The sequence below is a fragment of the Sturnira hondurensis genome, unplaced genomic scaffold (genome assembly GCF_014824575.4).
Source record: "Sturnira hondurensis isolate 20B ecotype Veracruz unplaced genomic scaffold, ASM1482457v3 Scaffold0010428, whole genome shotgun sequence".
NCBI classification, from domain to species: domain Eukaryota; kingdom Metazoa; phylum Chordata; class Mammalia; order Chiroptera; family Phyllostomidae; genus Sturnira; species Sturnira hondurensis.
This window is the reverse complement of record NW_028083059.1, coordinates 9670944-9681559: the sequence shown is the minus strand read 5'-3', so window position 1 is coordinate 9681559 and position 10616 is coordinate 9670944.

Genomic DNA, 10616 nt, shown 5'->3' with positions numbered 1-10616 from the left:
ATAATATAAAGAAACACATGAAACTAGGGAAAAAGCTAAAAAGTTAATAATAGAATGGGAGAAAAGTAGCAAAATAGGCAAATCCAACTTTATAAATTGTTACATTTACTATAAATGTACTCCTATTAAATGAAGAGATTATGAGAGGGATAAAACTAAGAACTTACTATGGAATATCTACAAGTTTAAAATTATAATATAAGAATGCAGAAATTTTTTAAGTGTTCCTTAAATCAATTTTATAGTAATAAATGTGTTTTGCTGAAAAACAGAGTTTTAAAATACAACATGCAATTCAGGTGGATATAGAGAGCCTTATGCTAAATTAAATAAGCCAGGTGGTGAAAGACAAATACCATATGATCTCACCTGTAAGTGGAACCAAATTAACAAAACAAACAAGCGAGCAAAATATAATGGGAGATATTAAAATAAAGAACGAACTGACTGTAACCAGAGGGGATGGGTGAGAGGGGTAATGGGGGAAAGTAGAAGAAGAGTCATCAAGGAACATGTATAAAGATCACATGGACAAAGCCAAAGGAGGGTAGGTTTGCGGGTGGGAGGCGGGGAAGGGTAGGGTGAGGGGGAGTGGTGGTGGGGAAATGGAGACTATGTTACTTGAACAACAATAAAATTTTTTTATTTGTTTAAAAAATGCAAGATGCAGTCATATCTATTTGGAAAAAAGTGAATTTTAACTCTAAATTCACTTTATTCAATAATCAACTCATAACAACATTAAATCTTAAACTATGAGACTTACAGAAGACAACACGAAAAAAAATCAGGGCTTATAAAATAAAAAAATGAATATAAAAATAAATATAAGCAATAAAATGGAATATATTAAACATTACATTTATAATATTTTAATATATGTAAAATGAATATAATATACTTATAATAAAATATATTATATTTATATTATGTAATATAAATATAAATAGTGTATAAATAGCTCTTATCCTTCAATGGTAGATGACAATTAAATTGGCAGTATACTTGAAAAATTTACAAAATATTTCAAATGTTTAAAATTCACAAATTCAACAATTCTAAGTGCCAAGAAATAAAAACTAGTTCTACATGTGGTACTAACATATACTTACCAAAAATGTAAACATTTAAAACAGCTGAAAATGCAGATGTTGCCTGGTATGTGAAGCAACTGGAAATCTCACACACTGCAAATGAGAATCAACAGTGGAGTGCTTGCTGTGGTGAGGGAGGCATAAAGGGACTAAATAGTAATGGGAAAACAACACAATAATGGTTAAACAAAAAACAGAGTTAACTGTCAAAAAAATAAGGTGAAGTTTTATTCTATTAACATGCAAAAAAATGGCACAACCATTTTGGAGAAGAGTTTCATAAGATTATAAAGTATTCATCTATAAGGTTATATTAATATATCATTATATATTTATACTTTTAAGTTTTTTTCTTTGCCTTTATCAAATAAAAACAAAATATATTTCCAAAAAAACTTGCATGGAAATATTTATAGTAACTGTATATACATACATACACACATAAATTTCAAAAAAAAAACTCAAAGTAATACACAAACTATATCATTCCACTTTTATAAAATTATAGGAAAAGTAAAACAAATGCATAAAAATAACACCTTGCAGTCTTGGATTAGTAGGTGTAGAAATGATTGAGAGCAAAAGGAAAAGGGTATTTGTGATTATGAGCATATGCTACATTGGATGAGGGAGTGGTTATGTTATAGAATAGACCTGTGGAGGAAGAAATGATATACTATTACAAAATGAATCCCCACTTCTTCCGGGGTCCTCTTGTACTAGGTTCTCCTTGCCTGCCACCAAGGAATTATAGCTCTCAATGTCAGAGATTGGTGAAAAGGAAAGAAATTATTTATTCACAAGTTATACAAACTTAAGAGTAATGACTTAATGTCTTCATTAAAATCCTAAGGTCCCTTAAAACACCCACAAACACACACAGTCCTTCCTTTCCCCCTTTGCCTAGTCCAAGGTACTGTATCTCAGGAAAAGAAATAGAGGTTCATGGCTCAAGTAGTCCTTGGTTCTTCCCAGTAATCTGAGCTCAGCTGGCAGAACTCCTGTGGTTCCTAGCACCATCAGGTGTGTTGCTGCCTCCTCTAGCTCCAGTTCTTGATCCAAAACCACATGGCACCTTCCCATGGCCAACCAGCAAGAGTTCTCCCACCCCTTTTCCTCTCCTGCAAGGTCTCTCCTGCTTCCTAAGCTGTGTGGCAAAGAGAACATCCAAAGCCGCGTGGCCTTGACCCACATGGCTGCCTCAACTGGGTTTAAATCCCATCATCAATCTTCCTCTGCAGCCCCATTTCTGATTCCTCCCACAATTGGCTACAATGCCAACATTTGCTTATTTTTCTAGCTTTTCTGGGCTGCCATAGTCATTCCAGGCAGGCGTGGTCCTGTAGTGTGGAACCAACCATCTCCAAGCTCTCAAGGAGGCTCTGTAAGAGGGGGAGTGGCCTTTCAGTTGTATCATGGATCGAAGTCCCTCCCATCTCCCTAGTGCAAAGCAAGGCCACAGCTTTTTACAAGATCCATGAAACCAGTTAAAAGTTATAGATATGTTAAATGACCATGCCTGAGGTTATTTGCAAAACTGTTGCTCTGCCGAACAACTGTCAATGGCCTTGCTCAATGTGTCTCATCTCCCAGTCCAGACTCATGGGAGTGAGGACATCCTACATTTTACACACACTATGCATCTCCATGAACCACATTCACCTGATTAGTACTTACACTACAACTAATAATGGTAGAATTCTTTTCACTTATACATGAAATAATAAACATTGTTTTGGGCCATAGGACATATTAATAAATTTATAAAAATTAAAATATAGAAAAATAATATCTGCTGGCAAGTAAACGAATAGTCAATGACTAAAATTCTCAGAAAATGTCAAATTATGTGGAAAAAGCAGGTGAAAATTTTAAGGTTCACTTAGTAATAAATGGGTTGAAAACAAACTCAATAAATTTGAAAATATTTTCAATTAAATTTATTGCAGTCAAATTGGTTAATAAAATTATACATGTTTTAAGTATTAAGTTTTATAATTCATTATCTGTATATTGTATCATGTACTCACCACCCCAAGTAAAGTTTTCTTTGAATTAGAAAATATTTTGAACTAAGTGGTTAAGAAAATATGACCAATCCCAATTTGTACTAAGAAGTTACCACAATGCTTAGAAATAAATTTACAGACACTTTTTAAAGAGAATTCAGTGATATACATTCCTGCTTTAGCAAGAAAATATTAAAGAATAAATTAAAACAAAAATTAGTTACTATTTGCTTGGAGAATCATTTTCTACACTATCATTTTGAGTCCATACTTGTCCTTGCAGTTTATATATGTCTCCTGAATGCAGCCCATGGTTGGGCTTTATTTTTTGATCCAACCTGTCACCATATGCCTTTTTATTGGCCAATTCAGTCTATTTCCATTTAGGGTAATTATTGATGTATGAGGATTTCCTATAACTCACCAAAAAATCTAATGGAAACATAAACAATTAATATAGTAAATTTGAAAGATGAAAAAATAATTATACAAATATAAACTGCATCTCTATATGCTAACAATAAAATTTCAGAAAAATGAAAAAAGACAATTATTTTTGCAATTGCAACAAAAAGAATAAAGCACTAGGAGTGAACTTAACAAAGAATGTGAAGGACCTACATACTGAAAACTACAAAACATTACTAAAACAGACTGAAGAAGAGAAGAAGATACAATGAAATGTTTTTTGTGAAAAACACAAAAGATATTTTGTGTTTTTTATGGATTAGAAGAATCATCATATTTAAAATGGCCATATTACCCAAAGTGATATCGGACTGAATGCAATCCTAATAAAAAACCCAATGACATTTTTAAAGAAGTAGAGCAAATATTATTAGATTTGTATGGAACCACAAAAGATTCCCCAAAGCAAAAGTGATCCTGAGAAAAAAAGACTAAAGCCAGAGGTATCACATTCTCTGACTTTCAATTATACCACAGAGCTGTGATTACCAGCATCTTATTGGCAAAGAAGCAGACACACAGACTAATGGAATAGAATTAAGAGGCCAGAATAAACCTACATGTACATGGCCAAATAATATTTGACAAAAGAGCAAAGAACATACAATGAAGAAAAGAAAGCCCCTTTAACAAATAGTGCAGAAAAATTGGAAAGTCACGTGCAAAAAAAAAGTGAAACTACACTACAGTTTTCCCCATGTAAAAAGTAAATGAAAAATAGGTCAAAAACCCAAATATAAGATGTGAAACAATAAATTACATGCAAGAAAACTTAGATACCAACCTTGGTCTTAGACAAAGAAATTTTATGAATGACCCCCAAAGGCAAGGAAAGTAAAGGCAAAAATAAATGGGACTGTATCAAACTAAAACCCTTCTGCATAGTTAAAAAAAATCACCAGGTAAACAAAAAGGCAACCAATCAATGAAAGAAAAGATTTGCAAACAACAGCTCTGATAAGGGGATAATATTCAAAATATTTTAAATAACTCATACAACTTAATACCAAACAGAAACATAAATCCATTTGAAAAATAAGCAGAGGACTTGAACAGACAAAACGCCCAACAAGACATATAAGTGGCCCACAGATATATGAAAAGATTCTCAATTTCACTACCTATTAGTGAAATGCTAATCAAAACTACAATGAGATACCACCTGTTAGAATTGCTGTTACCAACAAGAAATATAATGTTATCACACCTGTTAGAATAGAATCACACCTGTTAGAAATATAATGTTATCATACCTGTTAGAAATATAATGTTATCACACCTGTTAGAATAGCTGTTACCAACAAGAAATATAACAAGCTTGGAGAGGCTGCAGAGTAAAAAGAAGCACTCATTCCCTGTTGGGGGGATGTAAACTGGTACAGCCAGAGTGAAAAGCAGTATAGAAGATCTTCAAAAACTTAAGAATAGAGTTAGCACATGACCCAGCACTCCTTCTTCTAAGGATCTACCCCCAATTTTTGAAAACATTTATTCACAAGGATATATGCAACCTCATGTTCATTGTAGCATTATTCATCATGGACAAGATGTGAAAACTTAAATTTGATAGATTATTGGGTAAAAAAGAAATAGTACACATATACGATGGAACACTACTTATTCATGAGAAAAGATGAAATATTGTCATTTTTGTCACAGTGGACAATATTGTCATTGTCCACTGTAGGTGGACCCCGAGGATATCGTGCTAAGTGAAATAAGTCAGATAGAAAACTTATGAACCATATGGTTTTATCATATGTGATATAATGAAAGCAACAAATGAACAAATAAGAACAACAAACAAAATCTCATGGACACAGACAATATGCTGGTTACCATAGAAAAGGGAGTTGGTTAGCTCATAAAGGGTAAGGGGGAGTCAAATATATGGTGACAAGGGATGAGTTGACTTAGGGTGGTGGGCACACAATGCACTATGAAAACCATGTCTCATATAAATGTACACTTTAAACCTATGTAATCTTATTAATCAATAAGATTACTGGTAAAGTGAAAATATAAAATATGGACATAGAGTAATGTCACCCTAATAAATTTAATAGAGACTTTAAATAAAAGGCAATAAAGGGAAAGATTAAAATAAAATAAAGGGAAAACTTGTACATCATTGGTGAGAATGTAGACTAATGCAGCCACTATAAAAAATGGCATAGAATTTCCTCAGAAAACTAACAATTGAGTTGCCTTTTGACCCAGCAATTCCAGTGCTGGGAATATACACTAAGAATCCTCAAGCACCAATTCAAAAGGACGTATGCACCCCAATGTTCATATCAGCACAGGTTACAATAGCCAAGTGTTGGAAGCAGCCTAAGAGCCCAACAGTGAATGAGTGGATCAAAAAACTATGGTACGTTTACACAAGGAAACTAAGCAGCAGCAAAAAAGAGCTCCTACCCTTTGTGACAGCATGGATGGATCTGGAGAGAATTGTGCTAAGCAAAATAAGCCAGTTGGTAAAAGACAAATACCATAGGATCTCACCTATAAGTGGAACCTAATCAACAAAACAAACAAGTGAGCAAAATAGAACCAGGGACATGTAAACAAAGAACAAAGTGTCAGTAACCATAGGGGAGGGTTAATGGATAATGGGGGAAAATATAGGAAGGGTCGTCAAGGAACATGTATAAAGGACACATGGACAAAGCCAAAGTGGGTAGGATAGAGGGTGGAAGGAGACGATGGGTGGGGTGGGGGGAGTGGAGGGGGAAAATGGAGACAACTGTACTTGAACAATAAAAAATTTAAAAAAAAACAAAAAATATTGAAAACAGGTCCACCAAAAATAAAAAAGAATAAAATATCTAGAAATAAATTATATAGTCACTTAAAACTGTGCTTTTCATGAAATATTTTATAGAAAGGGAATGTTAATGAAAAGTATGTTAAGTCAATGTGTTATGACCATTCAAGGCCAGATAGGTTCAAGGAATTTGGGCAGATGGAAGAATATTCATAGCACCATTGGAATGCTTGACATACCTTTATTCTGGGGTGGGTGATCCATGCTTCCTGCAAGCCACATGTCCCCCTGTGTGTTCCTGCATGTCTCTCCATGTCACCTGTCCCCCAGCATGGCACTCAGCAGGAAGGCCCTACCCCCATAAATACTAAAATATAGACAAAAGCCATCAGAGAGTCAAAATACATTATGCAACAGAGCTCCATACTATGCATGGGAGCCCACTTAAGGCTATGGGAACAGTTTATCAACCCAGTGTCAAGACTATGTGAATGCTATTTATCAGGCTCGTTTTCAAGGTTATGGGAAACTGCTCTCCTTAGTTGCTCAGAGACCTGAATGAGGAAACCAGACTGCCTCCATTTACCCTACGGTCAATAAAAGCAGATTCTGATATAACAAAAATTAATTAACTAATTAATTAACATATTTTAATTATATAATATATATTAATTGTATATAATTATATTCACTGTATATTGAATATTGTATAATTATACCCATGGTATAATTATTGTATATAATTATAATTATATACAACTATATACAATTATATATAATTATATAATTACATACTGTATACATATATAATATATGTATATGTTATATATGTACATATAGATATAAAATACAGCTAAAACCATAAGGAAACTTTCTAGACTTATAGAAAATTCTATATCTTCAATATTCACCAAACACTCATCAAAATTCATCAAAGTGCAACTTATAACGCCTGTGTTTCACTGTGTAAATTTTTAAAATAGCTATTTAAAGTGAAAACCCAGAGGTCACTAAAATTTTAGGTGAAATCAGAGATAAATTTTGCATTCAGTAATTTGAAATGGTCATTTTTCTTTATTCTATACAGGTGTATCTCACTTAATACAAAAAAATAGATTTTTTATATATAGCTATCTCTCAGTTAATATAAAAAGTAAACGTTAAGTAATTTTATATGTTATTGTAAAGATCTACTGAACTCCAGAATTTGAAGGTAATTAAAAGACTGAGTTTCATATTCTCTTGTTAATTTTATTTTTGAGATGGTCATAAAGGACATAAAAGTTATAAATATAGAGCAGCCACACTATTCAGTATAGCAAAGTATTAATTTAACAAATACTTATTATCAGAAAAACATATTTAAAATCCTCTCTTTCACGGATAAAGGATTATTTTTAAAAAGCTATTTTTTAAATAAAGTAGCTATTACCTTGCATATTCCTAATATATATCCATAACTTGATTACTACCTGTGAATATGTTTCAGTGTTCAAAAGCACAGGAACCCATCTACATCCACTGCAAATATTTAAATACAGTATTTTGATCTAGGTTTACCATTGGGACTGAATCAATAACTTAATAGTGAGTTGCAGGAAGCCCCACTATTGTCCACAAATGTCCACCATCCCCCCATTCCCCTTTCCACCCAACCATCATCCCCTACCCCAGCCTTCACCACATTGTTGTCTGCATCCATGGACTATATATATATATGCACATATGTACATAGGTACATACATGTATACACACACACATATATTCTCTGGCTAATCTTTTCCAGTACTCCCACACCACTCCCCTCTGAGTCTCCGAGATCTATGCATTTTGGGGGGATTTAGTATGAATCCGATGCACTACGGTGTTGAAATTTAGTATAGGAAACCTGGAACACTGTTACACAGAAAACTTAAGTGGTTACTAAAACAGCAACCTGATGTTGCCAATTTTACAAAACTTTGACATTGATTCAGATTTAAAATGTTTAAACTACAGAAATGCCCAGAGACTGGTACATAATTATCCTTGGAAAATATTGAAAGAAAATAGTAGAAAAATGCTGGGGGAAGCTTACATAACCTGCTATTTTAAAAGCGCATACACATTAGCAGGAAAATAATAAACATATTCAGGGTCATAGGACCATTGTATAGAGATTGGCTAAATGATGTTGAAACAACTGATGGAAACCAGCAATAAATGAGCAACAAAAATTAAGCCCAATGGAATTAACCTGGGAATTCCATCAATGGCTCATTCAATGAGAAATAAATGAGGAGTTTCTCTGTATTGTTTCATGAATGACATGATAGCTTTATATCATTCATATTGTATAGATTGCATAGATATGTAATACATTTCAGCAAACAAAATTAAGGTTTGTAGTAAAATTTTAGACAAAAGAAAATAATATATTTGATTGATATTGTTTTGGGAAATGGTATGTCACAATATAATAAAGATATATCATAAATTTTTATATGTTTATAATATTATTTTACTATTTATTAAGCAATTAACTTTTAAAATGTGACTACTTATAAGAAACAGTGATAACAATTTTGAAAATTAATTTTAATATGTTTTCAGCAAGATCAAATTATTTGAAATGATAATTTAATTGTAGAAACAAAAAATGAAAAATTTCAAGTTAATTATGTAATAATGCATATTCATATAATAATAACTATGCAATAAGATTTCTGATTTAGAAATATATAACCATATCATTACTGTACAGACTATAAAATTTGATATTAACAAAACAAAATATGGCATGCTTTTTATTAGTTTCCATCTATTAACTCATTCCTAGATGCTAGATAAAATTTTGAATAACAATTTACTAATAATTCATATTGTAAATCAGTTTACTATATTTAAAATGAAAAACAAAGGCATAATATTTACTAAGTATTCCATGAGAGCATAATATGAAGTTTTATAAACAGAGAAAGTTCATAGTACATTCAAAGACCACTATGAATATAATGAAAACAACAGTAACCCTGATTACTTTCCAAATGAACAGTAGATCAAAAGCTAGTAGTACATTCAGTTAGCTAGAGTCTATCATATAAATTTTATTTGCTCATTACCATTATCCCTCATTTAAGACCAATAAAGCAAATCTGTGTAGGTGTAACCATTGAACCTATTGACGCAAGTGAATATTGTCTTGGTTTTTATTGTCATTTACTTGTAATTGTTTAAAAGTATACTGTTTGAATGATATCTTTTCTCCAGCTAAGTTATTCTCTCTTCTTTGTTTAGCTCTTTTTTAAAAATATTTTTTAATTTAATTCTTGTTCAAGTACAGCTTTCTGTCTTATATTCCCAACCCTGTCTCCTCCCAGCCCCATGCTCCCCGCCTCCCTCCTATTTCCACCCCCCACCCTTAGTTATTGTCCATGTGTCCTCTATACTTGTTCATGTGAGTCCATCCCCCTTTCCCCTATGATTCTCTTCCCTCTCCCCTCTGGACCCTGTCAGCCTGTTCCGTAAGTGAATGTCATTGGTCATATTTTGCTTGCTTGTTTGTTTTGTTTAGATCCCTGTTAACAGTGATATCATTTGGTATTTATCTTTCACTGCCTGGCTTATTTCACTCAGCATAATGCTTTCCAGCTCCATCCATGATGTTGCAAAGGGTAGTAGTTCCTTCTTCCTTTCTGTGGCATAGAATTCCATTGTGTAAATGTACCATAGTTTTTTGATCCAGTCATTGACTGATGGGCATCTAGGTTGCTTCCAACTCTTGGCTATCGTGAATTGTGCTGCTATGAACATTGGGGTGCATAGGTTCTTTTGAATTGATGTTTCAGGGTTCTTAGGATATACTCCTAAGAGTGCAATTGCTGGGTTAAAAGGCACGTTCATTTTTAGTTTTCTTAGAAAATTCCATACTGTTTTCCATAGTGGTTGTACAAGTCTGCAATCCCACCAACAGTGAACTAGGGTCCCCTTTTCCCCACAACCTCTCCAGCACTTGTTGTTTATTTCTTTGTTTATGATAGCCATGCTGACTGGTGTTAAGTGGTATCTCATTGTGGTTTTAATTTGCATCTCTCTGATAGCTAGCTATATCGAGCATCTTTTCATGTGTCTCTGGATCCTCTGTATGTCCTCCTTGGAGGAATGTCTGTTCAAGTCCTCTGCCCATTTTTAAATCGGGTTGCTTGTCTTCTTTGAGTGGAGTCGAGTGAGTTCTTTGTATATTTTGGAGATTAAACCCTTATCTGAGGTATCATTGGCAAATATGTTTTCCCAAGC